The sequence below is a fragment of the Panthera leo genome, chromosome A1 (genome assembly GCF_018350215.1).
Source record: "Panthera leo isolate Ple1 chromosome A1, P.leo_Ple1_pat1.1, whole genome shotgun sequence".
In the NCBI taxonomy this organism is placed as follows: domain Eukaryota; kingdom Metazoa; phylum Chordata; class Mammalia; order Carnivora; family Felidae; genus Panthera; species Panthera leo.
Window position 1 is genome coordinate 194,516,075 of NC_056679.1, and position 23,255 is coordinate 194,539,329.

A 23,255-nucleotide genomic window follows, 5' to 3' on the forward strand; every position below is an offset into this window, starting at 1 on the left:
ATATAGAAAACAATCTTTGCAGCTTGAGCTAGGCAAAGATTTCTTAGATGCAACATGAAAAAGATGATTTATAAAAGAAAAAAATTGACAAACTGGAGTGCATCAAAATTCAAAACATCTACTCTACAAAAGACACTGGTAAGAGAATGAAAAGAGGGCAGACAGGAGAAATATTTGCAAAACACATGTCTGGCAGTAGACTTTTATCCAGAATATATAAAGAACCTTCAAAGCACAATAAAAGTAAACAAGCCAATTTTTTTTAAGTTGGGAAAAGGATTTGAATAGACATTTCAATAAAGAAGACAAGTGGATGACAACTAAGCACATGAAAACAGGCTCAACATCATTAGCCATTAAGAAAATGCAAATTAAAACCACACTAAGATTCTACTACACATCTATTAGAATGATACCCACCTTTCCACAAAAAAGAAAAAGAGGCACAGGTTGGAGAGAATGGGGAGTATATTAATTTCCCAGGACTGCCATAATAAATCACCACATACTTGGTGGTTTAAAACACAGAAATCTGTTCTCTCACAGTCTGGAGGCTAGAAATCCAAAATCAAGGTGTCAGCACAGACATGCCCCCTCTGAAGTCCTCTCAGGAAGAATCCTTCCCTGTCCCTCCCTAATTTCTGGTTGTTGCTGGTAATTCCTGGTGTTCTTGGCTTGTTACTACATGACTACAATTTCTAACTCTATCTTCACATGACTGTCTTCCCTCTATTTGTGTGTCTCGAAATCTCTCCTTAAAAGGACACCAGTCATTGGATTTAGGGCCCTCTCTATTTCAGTCTGACCTCACCTTACCTTGATTGTATCTGCCAAGACACTATTTCCAAATAAGGTCACGTTCACCAGTACCAGGGTTTCAAAAGTCAACATATCTTTTGGGGGACACAATGCATCCACAATACAGAACAACTACAACTCTCAGAGTTACTGGTAGAAATGCAAAATGTTACAACCATTTTGCAACAGAATTTGGCAGTTTATTATAAAGCTAGGTATACACTTAACCATGTGACTCTAACAACCCCACTCTTAAGTCATCCAAGAGAATGAATATTTCTGTGGACACAAAACCACTATAGAAAAGCTTATAGTAACTTTATTTATAATAAGAAAAACTCTTGGGGCACCTCAGTGGCTCATTTGGTTAAGTGTCTAACTTTTGATTTTGGCTCAGGTCATGATCTCACAGTTTGTGAGTTTGTGCCCCAGGTCAGGTTCTGCACTGACAGCATGGAGCCTGCTTGGGATTCTGTCTCTCCCTCTCTCTCTGTCCCTCTCTCATTCGCATGCACACGCATGTGCATGTGTTCTCTCTCTCTCAAAAACAAATCAGCAAACATTAAAAAAAAGAAAAAAGAAAAAGGAAAACTCTTAATAGATGCAATAATATGGACGAATCTCAAGGTATTTTCCTACATGAAGCTCTCATGTACTGTTGGTGGGAATATAAAATGGTCCAAACACTCTGGAAAACTATTCAACGGTTTCTTAAAAAGTTGAAAATCGTCCCACCTCAAGACCCAACAGAAAAGAAAACCCATATGAACCAAAAAATCTTCAAAGCCACTTTATTTGGAATACCTCAAAACTGGAAATAACTATCAATAGGTGAGTGGTTAAACAAAACATGGCATATTCCTTCAGTGGAATACTACTCAGCAATAAGGAAAAAAAGCTAATAAAACCTAAAATAGTATGGATGAATCTTGAAAACATGCTGATTTAAGGAAGCCAGACTCAAATTCTAATGCTGTGCGATTTCACATATATTTAGTCTTTGAACAGGCAGAACCATTACATGCTATTAGATAGGAAAGCAGGGGTTTCCTTTGAGAAAATGGGGACTGGCGTGTGGCATATAGGCACTTACTGGGGTATTGGAAATGTTGTGAATTTCTTGACTGGGATCATGCTTTCATGGGTATATATACAGATATATTTACCAAAACTTACCAAGTTGTATACATAAGATTTGGAGATTTCATGGTATGTATGTTTTATTTCCATACCATTTATATAATATGTACCCAGTAGAGTCTCCAGCAACCATGCCTTGGACACAGTTTGCACTCAGTTTATGCTAGTTGCTTCATTGGAATTGTCTACCTCTGCCAACTTCACAGCTGAGAAATGGGATCTCCTGCGGATAGTGGCATGGTCTCTACATTTGTATCCACATTCAGTGTCTAGCATAGTGCTGACACTCAAAGATATTTGTTGAATAAAAGAATGAATGGGTTCCATGCATGCAATACCAGAATTACAAGTGAAGGTTTTCCATTCTAACCTCTCATTCAATGCATAAAACCCCCTCCACTCTTAGCTTCCTTGTATGAGGTCACCTAATCTGGGTTGCACTTTAACCTGGCAGGACAATCGTCATTTCACAAGGCAAACTATTTCATTGTTGTCCAGCTTACATTGAGCAAAAAAAAAATCTCTTTCTCCAATATTTACTTTTAGGACTAGCAGGGGACCTCACAGTGTAATTACAATCGCCTCCCTCACGGCAGGGGTAGGACTGGCCTCTGTGGAACAGGAAACAGGGTTAGGACTAGGGCCAGGTAGGTGAGGCACCTGCCTCAGGGGCAAAACTTAAGGAGGAGGCAAAAACACAGTAAGGAAGATAAACAGTATCTTCACAAAATATTTTAAGAAATCAAATAAGCAAACTGGAGCCCACAGAGCAAACCACAGCCCACCAGGGCAAACCTCAAAAAGCTTAATGAAGCTTTTCTCTTCGGGCTGAAGCACAGGATTACATTTCAAGCTTCACCAAACCATTGTCTATTTTTTTAAGGGATATTTTTGTTTGTTCTTTAACAACCCCCCGAAGCTAAGGCCTCCTACGCCGAATAACAAATGAATACACCTCCCAGCATGCCCTGAAGGCTGCTTTTCCATCAAGCAAACTTGGAGTCAGTCTTCTAGTGATAAAGCAGCCTCAAGGATTATAGTCTGCCTTTTCGGAAAGTGACAAAACAGACCTCCTGGAGCAAGTATGTACATAACCAGCTGTGATGTTGCCCAGGCCACTTCAGGAGAAACAAAAGAGGAGGTGGGAGGTTCAAATCAAGACAGCATTTGCTCCTTTATTGCCCTCCCCCTTTTCTTTCATTCATAACGACCTAAAGCACGGCGATCCTCAGAGCTATCTTCCTTCAGCACCTACCCAGTGCTGGACACTGTGCTTGGTGCCTGTCATGCTTATTTCTTAATCTTCAAAACAGCCTTGCAAATGAAGCACTGTTGTTTGCCTCTGACTCTCTAAGACTCAGAGATGTGAAGTATCGAGCCCAGGATTGCACAGCTGACTTTGGTGGTAGGACTAGGAGTCAAATCTGTATCCTCTGACGTCAAAATGGTGCACTCTTCAACCTGCGTCAGATAAGAGCTTTGGACCTAGTTCCTGGGCAGTAATTCTCCAACTTCACTCATTTATTCTCATCTTGATTTTGCCAGATCTGTGTACAAGTACCATAATCTGCACTATGATATACGTAAGATTCTTTATGATAAGTCAACTCATTTTTGCTTAAATAAATTTTAAATAGAACAGAAGTAAAATTTTTAAAGAAACTTTAGATCAATTCATGAGTTGAAAATGAATATCATTTGTCATATGTGCAAAATATATACAAGGCAAGCAACACAAAGTCATTAAATTCTGCCCAGGCACTCTTGCCTACCTAATGCTGTGACCCGGAGACCTGTACATTCTGCTAAGAAAGAGACATAAGCAAGGGCTTGAGAGGTGTTAAAGTCAAATTAGAACCCAATAGAGACTTTGCCTTTAACGGAATACCTACTTCCATGTCTAGGTGACACCAAAATTCACCTTGAGCACCCCCTGTGGCTGGGGTTCCTCACACACTCAAGTACTTCAGAATCTTTCAGACAGTCATGCAGTGTCTTATCCACAACACATTCCGTCCCAATCACCATGACTGAAGTCTTTAGAGTGACAGGAAGTTGGGAGACCCATATTCTTGTATGGACTCTACCACGCACCAGCTATAGGATCTGAGGCAACTTACGTCAACTTTCTACACTTCAGTTTCTTCCTTTTTTTTTTTTTTTTTAAGTTATCTCTATGCCCACTGTGGGGCTTGACCTTACCACCCTGAGACCAAGAGCTTCAGGCTCCACTGAATAAGTCAGTCAGGTGCCCCTGAACCTGTTTTCTTATCTATGAAGAAGAGAAAGATTATTCTATAATCTCTTCCAGATCTAAAATTCTCTAAATTTAATCTCATCTTGCCATTTATAGGATTTTCCTCAAATTCTGTTATTTAAATTTTATTCCTATGAATTACAGCTCTATGGCCCTCATATTTGCCTTTGGATAGGACAGATATAACATAACTTATCATGGTAAGATTTGAAAACCTTAATAGGGATCAGTCTATCCAACTGCTTTAGATGATTACTTAAATAGAAGGTCCTTGAGTACAAATGCATTATTTGATTCAAGTGTCACACAGAGCCAGACAAATGAATTCTAGAACTGGGTCTGCCCCTTATATGTTTGGGGGACCTTGGGCAAGTATCTTACCCTCAATGACCCTATGCCCTTATATAAGCCTGGGTGAATAATTCCTATCTTCTCCTACTTTATAGAATTGTTATGGGGATGAAACGATCTCACTGATGAGAAAATACTTGGAAAAAAAAACCCAAGTTCAACATATTATAGGATTATTCTTACTGTCAGATGAGATAAGAGATGGCAGAGCACTTTGATAGCCTTATATAAATTGTCACTTGACCTTGTACAAGTCAGTCAGTCTCTCTTGGCCTGCTTTCTCATTTAAGTAATAAACCCACTTAGGCCCTTTTTATCACTAAAATTCTATAGTTCAAGGATTGATTTATTGTCAAATGTGATTACTGTTACCCCACAGCATATCACAGTCAGAATCGCAGCAAGATAGATAATAAAGGAGGCCAGTACCTGAAATGGAAGGAGCGCTAGGATGAGAGGCAAAAGTTCTGGGTTTGAACTTCAGCTTTGCCACTCCCTAGGTTTGTGGCCTTTGGCAGGTCGTAAAACCAAAAGTTAGGCTGAATCGTTGTGGAACAGATCTTTGCCGTTTATGCCTCTCTAGCATCTATGCCTCTTCTTGCTGTGCTGACTCCCCACCGATCTCCTGGGGAACTAGCCCTACCCTAGGCCTCATCCATATGGTCTGTGTGGCACTGACCCCAGTCCCTGAAGCTCCATGATCCTGGAATACATGATTAGGGCCAGACCAATGCTGTATCCATTTTCCTGGTCATAGTGATTGACTCAGGGATAGGCACTCACCCAAAATGGTTCATTGAATCCATATCCCAGGGTCTACTGGAATGCTTAGGAAGAAGCTCTTTTCCTAATGTGATTGTGAGCTGTAGGGATCCTAAAAACCTGGAGTCTTCCTGGTCTCCCACATGGGAGAGGCTTCTGTGAATCACACCAATCCAGCCCTGCCTGAGGACAAACACCCAAAGTGGTGTAAGCCCCTAAGTTATCTTTTCAGCTAAAGCTAGATCGAGTGTGTGTCACATGTAACTGAAGGAATTCTGACTGATACAATGAAGTTTCCAGACTTGCCCAGTAGAGTCCTGGAAGTTCCCTAGTGGTGCCTTGGGGGTCACTGAGGCAAGGCTTAGGCAGGCCAAACTAACTGACAGGATGTAGGGCTGGCCCATGTGCCCCATTTAAAAAGACCACCTTCTCCTTTATTGATTTTATACAGTGGACACCAGGTGGGATTTTTTTTGAGGACAGGTTCCAAGAATACTTGACTGGACGCTTTCCTGCAGAGCTCTCTTTCTGGAACCCAAAATATGAACCTGTAAGAGGCAGGGGTTCTTGATCTTAACCCTCCTAGAGTAAGGGACAAAACTGAAAGGCTAAAAGTGGGGAGAAGGAAGGGCTGTCCACAGCTAGAAAGCCTTTTCCCTGTTAAAACAAAATAAAACAAAAAAACAGCCCAGCTCAGCCCAGCTGAGAGCCACCATGGCAGCCCAAGAGTGCCAGACATTTTGACTTTTTAAGAGGAGATGGAAACCTGGATTTTTACGTGGAAATCTTTCTGATTTTAGCTCTTGGCAACTAAGGGGATAGAATTTTCAGTCACCTTTAAGCCAGGCAAGATACATCTGCAAACTGAATTCAAAATGTGCATCATGACACTTCCTTCCTGAGTTCAGAAAAACTCTTCAGTGGGTCTCAGAGTTCCATGACATCATATGACAAACTCAATAGGCATGTCCACTTAGGTGCTACCCTGAGGAGAGCTCCAGAGTTTCCAATTAGACTCCTCTAAGGGTCTCCATAATCTAGAAAAGTTTAAAAACCCCCGATCTACCAGGAGAAGATTACCCTAGAAGTGTTGCCAACTGTGTGAGTATGCATGCGTGATGGCACACTGTCTCCCCAATATTCTTTTCTTTCAGAGCGAAAAGGCCAATCCCTCCTCTCTTCTTTCCCTCACTCTCCCCTCAATGAGAAAGAACATTATACTACCATCAATAGTTACTGTGCCCAGCTAGCAGGGAAATAAAAGTTCATGGGCTGTTGATCCAGCTTTAACCCTTGGCAAAATTTACCTCTGCCTGCCCTGGCACAAGGCAGATCACAGAGAAGCACATTTGTTCTTGGTTGTGAGGTGGGGCCATTGCGGGACTGGTGCCCACCAGCTGGTGTTAGGGAGCAGGTCATATCTGCTTCTCTCCCATGAGCAACTGACACCAGAGGAGACTCATTTGTTGGCTCACTCCTTTGTTCATTCATTCGTTCGTTCATTCATTCATTCATTCATTCATTTACCAAGTAAGCCACATTGAAGACTTCCTGTAGACAGAACTGTACTGGAGTTCAGGAATATAGAGACTCTGTCCCTGTTCACAAATTCACAGCTAAATAATTATTTATTTTCATAATACGTTTTTCAGTTTACTCTGCAAACTCACTCCTACTATTATCTTCACAATTGCCCTTGCAACCAGCAAGGAAGGAGAAATTATTCCCATTTTAGATGAAACCAAAGCTACAGAGGGTTAAATTAGAGCCAAAGTAAAGGTTCAAACAGGTCTAATGTTGCTGTTAGCCTAAATCAAAAAGCTGAAAACTCCATAATAAGAAGAGATGTTATTTCTGCCCAATGTGTCAGTATTATTAAGGTATCAGAACTCACTCTACCAGCTTTGGAACAGAAATTTACAAGAAATATGCCCTGATTGAGTATGAGAGCACTGGCCATTGTGGGAGGTAAGGAAACAGGGAACAAGGGCCTCATAGATTTCATCTCTGTTACTATGAAAGAAGTTATTACTGTGGTTCCTATTAATAACTACTACTACTAATTAAACCTTTCCTTGCTCTAGGATAACCCATTGTTCCAGATTTCCCAGTACTAGGGAGGTTCAGAGATACAAGACTTTACTGCCAAAACCAAGACAGTAGTGGACAAAGTGGGAAGGTTGGTCACCCTGCCTGTGTCAGACACAGGGCTAGAGCCTTATGTGTGTTCTGTGGCTCCTTCTTCCTGAACCCCAAAGCAGAGGTCCAATTAGCCTCACTTAACAGACGACAAAACTGATTTCCCAAGAAGGTGAAGTACCTGACTTAAGCAAAAGAGCCAGGTTTAAACCAGGTTCATCTCACCCAAACACCTGCCCTTACCAACATCTTAAATGAAAAAGCTAGCTCCTTGGAGATAGAAATTGATCCTCTTCTGTTGAGACAGAAAGAGAGAGAGAGAGAGAGAGAGGGAGAGAGAGAGAATCTCAAATCACCTGCTGACATTTAAAATAAAATAAAAAGAGTTGTGTATGATATCCTGGCCACAAGTCTAACCGTGCGCCCACTGATGATGGAGTTCTCTGCACAGCACTGCAGAGAGACCAGACTCTCAGCAGCAACAGGGGTGGGTGGGCAGGAAAAGAGCAACATTCTGTGTTATACTCACTCTGTTCCCACCATGCAGCATACTGCCCCTCAAGCAGTCTTCACTCACTAAAAATATCTCGCCAAAAGCCTGTTGAAATCCTGAATGAATGTTAAGATTCTTTGGGCTGTGGAGAAATGTTTTGGCCACCTTTAATTCAGTAGTGCACAAGCTCTACTCATTCAAGGCCTAACTTGAATAAATATATATATATATATATATATATATATATATATATATATATATGCATTTATGTGTTTCCTGCTAGCATCTAAGTTGTTCTTTGAACTGAATACATTTCCATTCCTACCCCCATCAAATCAACTTCCAGGGCATGGGTTCCATTAATCTCACAAACAGTGTCCCTTTCCCCACTCCCCCAAACACACGCAGACACCAGTTCCTGTTTTATTTTTATCATGGCAATTATGGAAGGAGGGAGGAAGGCAGGAAGGGAGGAAAGAAGGAAGGGAGGGAGGACTATTTTAGCTCTTGGCAACTAATTGGAAGGAAGGGAAAGAGGGAGGGAGAAAGGGAGGGAGGGAAGAAGGGAGGAGGGAGAAAGGAAGAAGGGGGTAAGGAAACAGACATACAGATATGTATAATTTTTATTTTATTTTATTGCCCTACTATTTCACAGGGCAAATAGTCAGATTCAATTGAAATCATAGCTAAAATGTCTTTCATGCAACTAATAATAAGTTTTATACATGTTAAGAGATGCTTAATATGAGACCCTAATTACTGAAAAACAAAACATCCTGCAGTTCACGACGCTTTCTCTCATTCATTAGCAAAGGTAACCTAGTTGCAGGGAAAAGACTTGTACTTTACAGATGAATAAACCCAAATTCCATGTCAAGTCCTTCTTTTTGCTAAAGTGCTAAGACTAGAGTAATATTCTTGCCCAGTCCCCTAAAGGCCATTCTTATTAAATATTCATAGTGTTTCTTAACAGGGGTAGGGGTATTGTTGTCATTTGGGATGGAACCTTGTGTTGTTGTTGTTGCGTAAGGCAGGATTATTCTGTATATCACAGGAAAAGGGCATCCCTGACCTCCTGTCTACTAAATGTCAGCAACGTTCCCCTCCATTGTGACCAACCGAATGGCCCCAACAATACCAAATGCCCCCTGAGGGGAGGGACACTATTGCTCCAGTAAAGAACCTTGCCAGGAAAGCAGTCATAATAGTCAACAAGCCATCTGAGATCTTCACACTGCCCCTGTGCATTTGAATAGCCTTATCCCATCACACCCCATGTCCTACTCTACCTTATCAGCTCCACAAACACTCTCTGAGCAGTCATCCTGTGCCAGGCACTATTCTAAGTGCTAAAGACACAGACAGCAGTGGACAGAAAAGATGAGGTTCCCACCCTTGTGGACATTCTAATGTGTCAGTAAAGGCAGGCAAAGAAAAAGTGAACTCATATTATTTCAGGCAGTGCTGTGTGTTAGTAGGAAAAGTGAAGGAAGGAAGGAAGGAAAGAAGGAAGGAAGGAAGGAAGGAAGGAAGGAAAGAAAGAAAGAAAGAAAGAAAGAAGAAAAGCAAAGCAAAGCAAAGCAAAGCAAAGCAAAGCAAAGAAAAGAAAAGAAAAGAAAAGAAAAGAAAAGAAAAGAAAAGAAAGATGCCAGCAGCTGAGGGAAGGGAAGCAATTATAATTGGCAGTGTGATCGGGGAGGCCCCTTGGTTAGAGGTGACATTTGCATCAGGAGAAGAGTCATGCAAAGAACTTGGGAAGAGAGTTCTAGGAAGGAAAAGCAAACACAGAAAACCTGAAGCAAGAAAAGTCTGGCATAACAGGACAAGCAAGGACAGTGTGGCTAGAGCAGAATCAGCAAGGCAGAAGCAAGGAGATGCGGTCAGAACGGTTGGCAGGAGCCAACCTTGGCAGGAGCCAAACCAGGATCTCCTGGTTTCTCAGGTTATTTCACACCTCCACGTCTTTGCTCTAGGTGTTCCAATGCCTGGAATGTCCTTCCCATTCCTTCCACCTAGAAAACTTGATTTTGTAATTCCCTTTGTAAACCTTCCCCTGACTTCCCTAGGTTTTAACTAATGACCGTCTTCTTTCTTGCTTCTATACTTTACACACATTGTACTTGATGAGCCAAATCACCTGCAGTCAGAGTAGTTCTGTATCCTTGGGCAAGATACCCAACCTCTCTGGGCATTGGTTTCCTACTCAAAACCAGAGAAAACTTTAGTCCCCTTGAGTACTATTGAGTTAGGGTAAGGATTAGAGTTAATTTAAGTGCCTTGAACATTGCCTTATACACAGTAAGTTCTCATCCAATGTTGTTATAAAACACTGTATTACACTCCTACAGGTCCATGTCTCTCCAAATAAATTCTAACGTCCCTTGAAGGCATGACGTGGGTCAAGTGTCTTCCACATGTGTCCTCCATAACTAATATTGTGCCTGAAACATAGCAGATGCCCATAAAGATGGTAGAAGGGAGGGAGAAGAGGAAGGCAGGCAGGCAAAGGATTAGAAAGCAAGAGAAGAGAGGCCTTACACTCTTCTGATTGTTTTCACCACTTTGCATATTACATTTTCACAGCAACCCAGTGAGCTGGCAGAGAAAGATCTGCTTGTCTCATTTCACATAAAGGACAACAGAGTCCCAGAGAGGTGATTGACTTGCTCTTCACAGTGAATGACTGAGTCCAGAGGGCTCATACCACACATGGCTACATCTAAAGCATAGGACATCCTCATTGGCCTAAAAATAATCACTAGAATCCTTCTGTTTGAAGAGGACTTTGTGTTTGTGACATATTTAAACACTACTGAACTTTTGCAACATTCCACTGGGGTGATCAAAGTTGACTCTTTCTACTTTCCAGAAAAGGAGGTTGGGGTCCAGAAAGCTTAGGGCTTGCACTCACTGGCATTAGGACTGGATCTAAAACCCAGGATTTCTGGCCCACATCCCAGTGCTCCCTCCACTGTAGCATGGCTTTCCCACAGCCACGGGACCAGAGACCCAGCCAGATGTTCCTGGGTTTTGTTTAGACTCGTCTTCCCTGTTTGGTCCGGTTTCCTCATGGAGGAAACATACCCATTTTTTTTTAATAATAAAAAAGGAAAAATATTTATTGTCTAACAAATATCTGGGTCATACTCAAAAATGGTCAGAACTGCTTTCCTGAGCCAATTGCTATTCTAGGCACAGTCAGTGACTCACTGGCGACCTTGGACAAAAAAGAGGTAACCTTTATTCCTCTGACAAGTTTCTATGTCTCAGAACCCAGAGTCACAAGCAACACAGTTTCTGACAAGATCTCCCCATTGTCCAAAGCCTATACGAGCCCTCCAGAGACAATAGACCCAGGCCCCCCAGCATTTGACAGATTTTGACAAACCCATTTTAGGCTGAAGCCACCAAATAGTAACACAACCTGGAACTGATCAGTCTATTAAGCTAAAATTTAAGTGGCTTTCCCAAGATCTTTTAGCTAATGAGTAGCGCAGGTATGACCAGGATGCACCACATGATTCCCAGTGTGATGATAATGGCAGACTCACCTGACATCTTCTTTGTCAGGTATGCCCAGAAGAAAGTGCACAGAATCTTCTAGAGCTTCCAAATACTAAGGGATCACAAGACTTAGAGCCCAGTATCGGTGCAATAGGAACAATGTCCAGGTAAAAAAAGGATTAAATGGACTTGCCTTGTTCCTTTCTCAGTACACAAAATAACTACCCCAAAATTAAATGCTACCTGGAGAACATTTCTGTAGTTGTTCAACCAATATGTATTTATTGAGTGTGTACTGAATCAAGTATGATGTTAGGTGCCAGGCAAACATCTTTGAACAAAAGCTTCTCTTGGGGCTTATAGTCTAGTCAAGAAGGCTGATGTCAAATAGACAATCACACAAATAATTATTGAACTAGATGATGGAAAATATAAGAGCTAAGGGAGTATATAACAGGAGACCTGATCAAGTCTGGAGGATAAAAGTGGGCTTCTCTGAGGAAGTAATATTTAAGCTGAGCCAGATAAGTCAGAAGGAAGAAAGAGCTTTCTAGGCAGAAGGAACAACATGTACGGAGACCCTGAGGCATGAAGAAGCATAGAAAACTTAAGAAATTGGAAGCATACTTTTATGGATAGAAAACAGGGTAGATGTGTGGAGAGGTAAGATGACAATTAGGCAGAACACAGAGCTTCAAAGACTGAGTGGTTAACAGTAAAGAATTTAGGCTTTAATCATGACTGCGTCTTCCCAAGGAGCATTAGGCCTCCCATCCCATATGGAAATACTTGGAGGAGCCAGGCCCTGAGCCCATGTCAGGTGCACTCCCCAGGGAGTGGTCAGAAGGCACTGGAGTTCATGTGCTCAAGGACTGAATATAAAAGAAATAATTTCTCAGGAAAGAAATAATTTCTCAGTATCCCTTCACTATCTTTCTTCAAGCCAAAGAAAACCAATGTCCAATGTGATGGCTTGACCTAGCAAGAGCCTTTAAATACACTTAACTCAGTGATGCAAAGTCCAAATGTTCCACAAGTAACAAAACCAAAGTCAAGTAGATCTGTCTTGGTACTTTTGCTTTCAGTTCCTAATCCCCAAAGATACAGATATTTTACCTCTACCGGACTTTTTTATTTTTTTAATGTTTATTTTTATTTTTGAGACAGAGGGAGACAGAGCATGAGTGGGGGAGGGGCAGAGAGAGAAGGAGACACAGAATCTGAAACAGGCTCCAGGCTCCAATCTGTCAGCACAGAGCCCAATGCGAGGCTCGAACCCACAAACCATGAGATCATGACCTTAGCCGTGATCCACCTTAGCCGAAGTCAGATGCCTAACCAACTGAGCCACCCAGGCACCCCAACCTCTACCTGACTTTTAATGACAATTACAGATGACCAGAGTAGAAAAGAATCTTAAATGCTTGATGATGATGATTTCATAGACCAGCATGTTATACATGTACACAACGTACACACATATTCATATTTTCACAGCGTGGAACCTGCTTGAGATTCTCCCTCTCTCTCTCTGCCCCTCCCCCACTCTCACTCTTTCCATCTCTATCAAAATAAATAAACTTAAAAAAAAAAAAGAATCATCTCTCCTCTGAAAGTAGAAATGATACATTCACACCAACATTTTTACCATAAACAGACAGACCAGCCCTGGAAACCAGTGACCTAGTCCCTGCTGTCCAATACTGTAGCCACTGGCTATGTGCGGCTATTGAGCAGTTGAAATGTGGTGAGTTGAAATTAAGATGTGCCATAAGATACATGAGACTGCAAAGACTCAGTAAGAAAAAAAAGATTTAATATCACACTAATTAGCATACACTGATTGCAGGCTGAAATAATATTTTGGATATACCGGGTTAAACAAATTATTTTTTTTTAATGTTTGTTTATTTTTGAGAGAGAGAGTGCACACAAGGTGTTGGGCGGGGCGTGGGCAGAGAGAGAGAGGGACGCAGAATCTGAAGCAGGCTCCAAGCTCTGTGCTGACAGCAGAGAGCCCAAGGCAGGGCTCGAACTCATGACCTGAGCTTATGTGAGATCACGACCTGAGCCAAAGTTGGATGCTCAATCGACTGAGCCACCCAGGCGCTCTTGGGTTAAATAGATTATTAAAATTAACTTCACCTATTTTACCTTTTTAATACAGTCACTAGGAAATTTCAAATCACTGATGAGGCTCACACTGTATCTGTGCCAGACTGTGCTGCCTATTCTCCCATTGTACAGATGGAGAAGTTCAAGAGAGAATCTTTGGACACACTAAACAACAAAATATAAAAGACAGTGCTGGCAGTGGGATATGGACACGGCGGGAAGAGCATCGAACGGCATTTACGAAACAGGGGCTCTGATTTTGGCTCCGTTTTCACACGTACCAGGTGAGCTAAGTGAGGGGTTCTGCCTGGCTGTGGTGAGGGTTCCACGCTAAAGTGACCACCTTGGGTGTGTCAGGTGGGGTGGAGCTGAGGTCTCTGACAGCTCTGATGATCTGACCCTCTCACCCTCCCACCCCTGGGGGCAGGCCATCACTTACACTGCCCGAGATTGGAGGCTAAGTTTCCATCTTTATAAGAATCCCCAGAGAAGGAGACCTGGAGAACCCCGTGGCTGACACATGTCGAGTGTCACAATATTGATGATGTTCCCTGAGAACACAGAGGCCGCCTGCCTCCGGAGCTGAATGTGTAATTGTGTAATGCAAGCAATTGCAGAGCCAAAGCTGTCAGTCTTTTTCCTCAGCACCGAGCTCTCCTTTGACAGAAGAGGCTCCTCGGTGAGAAGGAAAAAAAATACATCTATTGAGGATTTACTCTGTACCCAAAACTGACGAAGCACTTTGTTATGGGCTGAATTGTGCCCTCCTGAAAAAGATACCTTGAAGTCCTAAATCCCAGTGCTTCAGAACGTGATCTCATTTGGAAATAGGATCCTTAGCGAGGTGATCAAGTTAAAACAATGTAATTAGGGTGGGCCCTAATTTGGTATGACTGATGCCCTTATAAAAAGTGGAATTCAGACACAGAGACAGACATACACAAAGGGGAGATGATATACAGACACACAGGGAGAAGACACTATGTGACATCTATAAGCCAAGGAACAGCAAGCGGTGCTGGCAACAGCAACAGTTACAAGAGGCAAAAACAAATTTTGCCCTCCAGCTGTCAGAAAGGGCATGTCTCTGCTAACACCTCCGTTTGGACTTCTAGCCTCCAGGATTGTGAGACAATAAATGACTCTTGTCTTAAGCCGCCTTGCAAGTGGCACTTTGTTACGGTAGCCTCAGGAACCTAATACAGGCTGCAAGTCCATTACCATACTTAATCCTCACAACAGCCCTATGGGTGGGTGCTACTGTTTTGCTGGCGGGTAGAAAAGGGTAAGTAACTTGTCCAGATAATAGAGTAGGAGCCAAAATTAAAACCAGTCATGCTGGCTCTTTGCTATTCTGTTCTAGTGCCCCTGGCTGAGGGGAAAGAAGAGGAAAGAAGAGGACCGGAGACCAGCCCAGGCTCTTAATTGTGTGGCCCTGGGAAAGTCATGTCACCTGTTGAGCCAAAAGAAATGCTGACGCGGGTTCCAACTAGGATGAGGGCTATGAGACTCAAAATAAGTTAATAAAATAAAACTGATAGATGTTGAAATGGGTTAAATGTGATAAGCAAGAGGGAGGACTAAAAATCAGACCGTCTGTATTCTGCCTAACCAGGAGATGATTAATGATTATCGCCGACCACAAGGACCACTGTCGTCACCAGTGCGACCACTTCCATCTTGCCTGCAACATCATGACCACAACCACAAGTGCCACTCGTGCTACCAGGGCATCAACCTTCTCTTCCCAACCCCCACGCCACCACACATCCCATTTACTGATGGTTTACTATGTACCAAGTACCGTCACTATCCCCATCTTACAGATGAAGAAACTGAGGCTTGGGGAGGCTAAAAAAAAAAACAAAACAGGTTACACAGTTAATAAAAAAATGGATTTCTAAAAGAAGGAATTCAAAGCCTCTTGCAATTCTTCCCATAACCTCTTCCTTTTTCTCTCACAGGCTTAAGATCGGGAACAAGCTGGCCCATCCCCAAAGAGGAAGTATGCTGGTCTGGACTGCTCAATTCCAGGACATTGCATGGTGCTCCAGGGTGAAGTTTCAAAATGATATGATACTCTGCAATATAAATAAATATACTCTTTCTCCGTCTGTCTCATGCCACACAGCCAGAGTCTGGCTAATCCTCTTTTCCCCAGGTGCCTATAGAAAGAAATATCTACCGAAGACTATTCTAGAAGAAAATGCAGACTTCTTATTTTTTTCTTCCTCTGTCTCTAGAGCCTCTGGGACCTAGCCTATCAGAGCCTGGGTACGTGACTACAAATTTTTACCCACCCTCTCTAGTTCTTTGTGTTACCCTATATATGGTTTGTCATATGACAGCAGGGATTCCAGTTTGGCCTTTGTGTTAGAAGTAGACCAGGGCCCCTGGGTGACTCAGTTGGTTGAGTGTCCAACTTTGGTTCAGGTCATGATCTCACAGTTCATGAGTTCAAGCCCTGCATTGGGCTCTATGCTGTCAGTGCAGAAGCCCACGTAGGATCCTATGTCCCTCTCTCTTTCCCCTCCCCGACTCATGCTCTCTCTCTCTAGAAAAATAAACATTAAAAAAAATAGAAATAGAACAAATCTTTCAAGCTACCTTGTTTCAAGACCACTTACATTCATCAGATGGAGAAACAAATCCTCTGCAAATCCACCTTGATTCACTTTCAGTTCTAGACCAGGTGTGGGGTCCAAAACCACAGCTAATAACCAGATTATTCCCTTTGCTTTGCATAAATCTCCTTTGCGGATCTTGTAGGGACTGATGGCCAACTAAGGATAGGATTATTCTTTACTCACATAATCAAACACCATCACCTTATTATCTCAATCTCACCATGACTTCTGCTAGTGGTATTACCCATGAAGATAGGAAATGCAAAATGGGCAATTCTGGTAATGAGTGGTAATGGGAGTGGAGGCTAAATTTCCTTTTGAGATGCCAGTGGACATCTATCAGGCAGCTGAATCAACAGGAGCTCAAGGAGAATTCTAGGCTGGAAAGACAGATTTGGTCATAAGTGTATAGATGGTGACTGACATCATAGAAGACACAATTTTGTAGGGACAATATATAAAATGAGAAGACGGAGCTTTAAGAACATAACCCCAAGGAACACCTACCTTGTGGGGAATAAGTTTAGGAATTCCCTGAGCCTGCACTGATGGGTTAACAAGGCATAAAGAATTAGAAAGCCACAGGATGTACACACCCAAGTTTGGGTAAACAAGATTAGGTAAATTAGAATAGGTAAAGTGGGACAAAGGCCCCCAATATAGGACAAAGATATAGGAAGAGGGAATTTCACGATGAAAACATCCAAGATGAGGTAAACAAGATTAGGTATTCAGGGCAGAAGTGCCCCTGCAACTCAGTACTATAGCAGAAAGCTGCTTTCACAGGAAGGAAGGACCAAAATAGGTAAATAGGGCTACAGACTGCTTCAGAACAAAGTTGCCCAAAGCAGAGCTAATTAGCAAAAGAAAGGTGCCTTTTTGACCCTGAAGTAGCATGCTCTGTCTTTCTTGTCCCCTAGGCCAGATTAGGTAAACAGAGGTAGGGACTCTGTAAACAACCTTCAGCCCAGCCCAACCAGGATTTTGTTTTGTATCAACCCAAACCCCTAACATGGCATATCTCAAAACCCCCTTTCCCTCACACCCATGAGTTAATGTTCATGATTTCATTGTCTCTGTGTGCACACCCAAATGCCATATTTGTAAACCTTCTGATCCTAATAAAAATGGAACAAGGACCCTTAATCAGGGCTCTTGTCATCTCCTGAACATTAGTCTCTGTCACATTTTTAATCCTGCAGCCCGCTTTCTTGCTGGACAAGAACTCCAGACCCAGAGTCTACAACAGTACTTAGCCTTTTAGAGCCTCATTTTTCTTGTCTGTAAAATAAGGATTAAAAACAGTTCGGTGATGAGGAGTGAATGAGCTAATACATGCAGACATTCAGTAGTTTCTGGTGTGCAATACACGCTAAATAAAGGTCAATGGCTAATTTTGATACTTCTCTGAGAGGGCAGGGAATGAGCTAGGGGGAGAAGCTGGTAAGAAGGACAGGTCAAGAGAGACATCACCAGAGACAGCTTCTATTTTTCCTGTGAAGTAGAAGGCAAAGCTGCATTTCAAAAGTGAAGACAAGGTGGTGAGATCGGAGGCTTGGAGATGGGGATCCAGAATAGTAAAAACTCTTCTGAGCTGCTCTGCAGTCTACAATTCTGGGTTAGGATATAAAATTGTGAGCACATTGTACCAGTGTTTTGACTTAGAATCCCGGGGGTTACTTCTATTTCCAACCTATACTCAGCACTTCCTTTGACCCCACCCACCCTGATTAATTTGCTGTTTCTTCCACACCGGACTGTGAGGTCCCTGGAAGTGGGATAGCGCCCAAAGCACACACTGTACGTTATTGGCGTAGGTATGTCTAGCAATGTACACCGGTAAGAACATGAGTTCTGGTACCAGACTGCTTACACCCAAACCCCAATTCCATCATCCACAATCTGTGGAACGTTGGCTAAATTCTTTAAGGCTGCTAAGCCTCAGTTTCCAGATTTCTAGAACAGGGATCCAACAAGAGAGAAGTTGTAGTTAGAGAAGATTTAGATAAGGTAATCCATGCAAAATGCTTAGCACAGCACCTGGTCATAACAAAAATCTCAGCAACTATTATTTATAATAATAAATGCAATTATTTAAACCAGCATGCAGCAGGTTTGGGGTGTTGGATAGGGATCAGTTCTAACCCAGAAGGGAATGTAGTAATACAAAGTTAGTGGTGAAGTTGAAAAAGACATGAAAAAACATGAGGGGCTTTACAAGCTGGAGGCAGCTCTCCCCACTGAGCACTGTCTGAGAAAAGGCTGTTTGCCAGGGCCTCTGAGCCCAGACATCTTCTCCAAAATAATTGAGAAATATGTTCCTCATGCATTCCTAATTGGAATATAGCAGATGGCAGAGGCCCTTGTTTAATGAAATATGTCCATTCGATTAAGCTGGGCCATTGGGGATTTAGGAACTTCACTGCAATCTCATTGCTATCTTTCCTCTTTGGAGACCAGGGAAGTTTCGGGGATTTTTACAAACTTGGATTAAAGGTCGGAGAGGGAACGATGCCAGTGGAGGAGTCTCGGAACCAAAGAGTCAATCTTTTATGTTTCTGGCTCGATCTACATTTTCATCTGTGGCAAAGAACCATTGCGTGGAGTGTCTCCTATGTGAGCTCTGGGCACGGGTGGAGCACAGAGCTGATCAACCAACCTATTTATGAGCCAAGCAAACTGAACTGATTGGGATTCTCGACACTCAGGCTACAAGTTTCTTCCTCTGTACTCTACTAATGCTAGTCCCTCTCGCTAAGATACCTTTCCTGCCTATTACCATATGCTGAAGACCCTGCTTTTGTGTGTGTGTGTGTGTGTGTGTGTGTGTGTGTGTGCGCGCGTGCACGCACACGGGTATGCATGAGCACACACACAAGCATAACCTCCTCCATGAAGACATCCTTAATTTCCATACCAAAAAGACAATACAAAACCCCCAAGGGACTTCATCTAAAGCTCTTCAATGACACATTACTTTCCACTTTGAATTATTTTTGTTCATGTCTGTACAAGACTTTCTTGAGATTATGTTGATCTTCTTCCTAAAGGTGAGGGCCACAGAGGTGGCTTACTCTTTTTTTTTTTTTTTATTTTTTTTAAGTTTATTTATTTTTGAGACAATGTGAGAGACAGAGTGCAAGCAGCAGAGGGGCAGACAGAGGGAGACACAGTATCTGAAGCGGGCTTCAGGCTCTGAGCTGTCAGCCCAGAGCCCAACACGGGGCTCGAACTCAAGAGCTGTGAGATCATGACCTGAGCCAAAACCAAGTCAGACTCTTAACCATCTGAGCCATCTAGGCGCCCCTGATTTGTAGGGTTTTGAAACATTTTCTTCCTTTGGCTTCTGGGATACTACATGTTCCTTGGTTTCTTCCATATTCACTTGCTGTTCTAAGTCTCCTTTGATAATCTTTCCTCTCTTCCAAGTTTCTAAATGTACTGCTTTAAGATTCAGTCCTTAGACCTCTTTTTGTTTCTTCCTATTCTCACTCCTCACATGGTCTCATCCAGTACCAGGGCAATTTATTTTGAAGATGTGTTTTTCTTTTATTTATTATTTATTTATTTTTAAAGTTTCTCTTTTAATTCCTGTTAGTTAACATACATTATTAGTTTTAGGTGTATAATATAGTGCTTTAACACTTCCATCCATCACCCGGTGCCAGGACTTTAAACACTATCTGGTGTTCTAAAACACCCGAATCTACAGCTCTGGTTCTTCTGACTATTCCCTTGTGATCCAGACTTAACTATCTAACTACCTACTCCACATGCACATGAAGAAGTCAATGACATCTCACATTTAACATGGATAAAACAGAACTATGGATTTTGCTGCCCTGCCCCATATTTCTATCCATTAATTTCTTAGGTCAATAAGCTAGGAGTCATCCTTTTTTCCTCTGACCCCATTCATTATCAAGCTTCATCAGTGATACCTCTGGAATCTCTCCTGAACCCCAACCCCTCTTACCACCTCCCATGCTAATAACCTGGCCCAGATCACCATCATCTCTTGCCTGAGAAATTACAACCTCTTCCTTAGGTTGTAATAGGTCTCTATCTCTCCACTCTTAGCCCCCTATTGTTTATCCTTCACAAAACAGCATAAACCAGCATATCCCCCCCCCCCATTAGAACTTGCCTATGGCTTCCTATCACCTATAGGACAAAATCTAAATTCCTGGAATGACCAGTAGAACCCCTACATGACCCAATCTGCCAGTCTCTGACAGCAAGTCCCGACACTCTCTCTGCCATTTACTGCAACTCAACTGTGCTGGCTTCTTGTCACTGAAACCAACCAAACCCAGCCCTGAAGTAGAATATTTGCACTTCTTGTTTGTTTGTGTTGGCATACTCTTTCCCCAGTTCCTGGCACGGGCACCACCTTCCTATCCCTGAGGTTCAACATTATCTTCTCTGAGAGAGGCCTTCCCTTACTACCTTAGCTCAAGTAGCCCCTCTCCATATTATTTATTGCTGCTATTTTCTTCAAAACCCAACACAGCATCAAAAATGTCTCACTCATTCTATATGTTTATATTTTAAAATTTCTGTTCACTGGAATGTAAACTTCTTGAGGACAGGGCCTCTGACTATTTTGTTCACTGCTGCATCCACAGTGCTTGCACAAAGCAGACAAATAAGTCTTATGTGTTGATTGAAGTGCCTTTGTTTAGATAATATGGAAAAGGGAAGATCTTGGACTATATAAGCCAATAATCTGCCCTCTTAACGTGTTTACCTCCTTAACTACAATGAATTTCACCTCCCCTCCTTCAGCTACATACTGTGGTTGGCCATGCCAGGACTGCCTCCGTCTCCTATAACTGCTTCACCAATGATATCAAATTCAGTCATTCCTTGCTAAGCCTGGATCCCCCTAGTTCCCTATGGCCCCCCTCTGTACCTATTCTTCCTCCTTCTGAAATGTCTGGCCCCTGGAATCCCCTTTGCCAGTCTCTTCCTATATATATATTATTCTCCTCTATACATACCCAATGAAGACTTTGATTCATCACTTAAACCTTTATTTGCAACCAAGATTCTAAATTATCTTTGCTCATCCCAAATTATCCAATGGTTGGCCTTCTTTTCTCCTACATCCAGGAAGCTCTACTATTTAGAAAAAAATCTAGTTTAGAATCACTACAAGCCACTGTCCCTAGTGCTGCCTGGCAATCCTTCTATGTTTCCTTGTTCAATGTTCTTTCCCTTTTATTTATATTTTTTAATGTTTATTGATTTGTTTTTGGGGGGGGGGGGCAGAGAGAGGGAGAGAGAATCCCAAGCAGGCTCCACACTGTCAGCTCAGATCTCAGAAACTGTGAGATCATGACCTGCCCAGAAACCAATAGTTGGACACTTAACTAACTGAACCACCCAGGTGCTGTTCTTTCCCATTCAATACAGGTGATGTTCTAAACCTTCTTTGACCTCACAAACCACCTACCCCTGACTCTTGCTCAAAGTAGACAACTGTATCACCTATCACAGAGACAATGAGAGCCTCTGGATTCCATCCTTTCTATATTCCTATTGATCAACCCCTCTCTTTCTTCTGTATTATCACCTCCAGTCTCCTAGATCCATTCCAGCAGCATTTAGACATGTAAAGATCTTTCAAATCTTATTTTAAAAACAAACAAAAATGTATGTACCCTCCCATTACAAACATCTTACTTCTCCCCTCTCTTTTGGAGTCAAGGATTTGTCTACACTATCTATCTTCACTCTTCCACCTCCAATTCTCCCATCCACTCTTCATCATCTTGTAATATGGTCTTCTCTCCTATTACTCCATTGAAACTACCGTGTCAAGGGTACAAATGCCTGAGTCACTAAATCCAAGTGGTAAATTTTAGACCATTTCTAAGATAAGCCCTTAATATCTGTGCAACATTGACTATTTGTTCATCCTTGAAATGGCTTTTTTTAAGATCTATGACATTATAATTCCCTTGTTTTCCTCATACCCATCCAGATATTTATTCTAAATCTCCCTCAAAGTCTCTTCTTCCTCTGCCCACATAGTGAATTTTTATGTCCCTTAGTGTTTTACCCTTCTCTCAACACTCAAACACTCAAACACTCAAAAGAGTGTTTGCCTCTTCTCTCCTTGCTGTATATTCCTTTAAGAAACCTCATTCAACCACTTGACTTCATTTATCACATATGTGCTGGTGACCACCAAAATCTGTGTTCCCCAGTGTGAAACTCAGTCTCTCTATAAATAGGTAGATACATAGATACATAGAAAGATAGATAGATAACCTACAAATATCTAAATTTTAAAATGCCCAAAGGTGAATTAATTACCTTTTCCTTTTTCAAGCTTAATCTACACCTAGCATTCATTCTCTTCATGAACAACACGTTCAACCATGTAGCCACCCAAATACAAACTAGAATCTTCCTCAACATCTTCAACTTCTTCACCTCCTATATTTAATTTGTCATGAAGCCTTTCTAGTTCTACCTTTTCCTAAATTAATCTACTTAGGTCACATCTACTCTTATAAAATTACCTGCATTGCTGACCTTCTTACCTCCAGACTTCTCCTCCTAAGCAAGTGTCCTCACTACAGCCAAACTGACTTTGCAAAGCACAAATTTATTCATGGCAAGTCCATGCTTGAAACTCTTATGGCTCCATATTACCTTTAAAATAAACTCCAAATTTTTCTTCATGGTATAGAAGATCATAATGTTCAACTCCTGCTTATGTCTCCAGTCTCAATTCTTGCCACTCCCCCTCATAAGCTGAGCTTTAGCAAAGTTAAACAAATAAAAATAAATACAAATAAAAACTAAGTACTCTTACAGTACATAGACCACACATGCTCTGACTCACCTTCAGACATTTATGTATGTTCTTTTTGTTGCTCAGTTCAATCATCCCCCTCTCCTTGGCCAGGTAGCCCTCATTCATTCTTTAGGTCTCTGTTTAGATAGCACTTCTAAAGTGATAGGCCCTCTGTCTCTTTGAATTTGGTCGCCTCTTAAGAGAGTTCCCATAGTACCCTAAATTTATGTCTATTAAGTCACAATCACTCTGTGCTTC

General features: G+C 41.9%; 1 long non-coding RNA gene across 1 annotated transcript in view; it reads right to left on the reverse strand.

Moving 5' to 3' along the window:
* The window catches only part of LOC122225932, a 186,068-nt gene extending 162,911 nt beyond the window's left edge, over positions 1-23,157 (reverse strand). The window contains exon 1 of the long non-coding RNA XR_006205434.1: positions 23,046-23,157. This is a non-coding gene — a long non-coding RNA (uncharacterized LOC122225932). The remainder of the gene's footprint in view (positions 1-23,045) is intronic.
* Between the last annotated feature and the right edge of the window lie 98 nt (positions 23,158-23,255).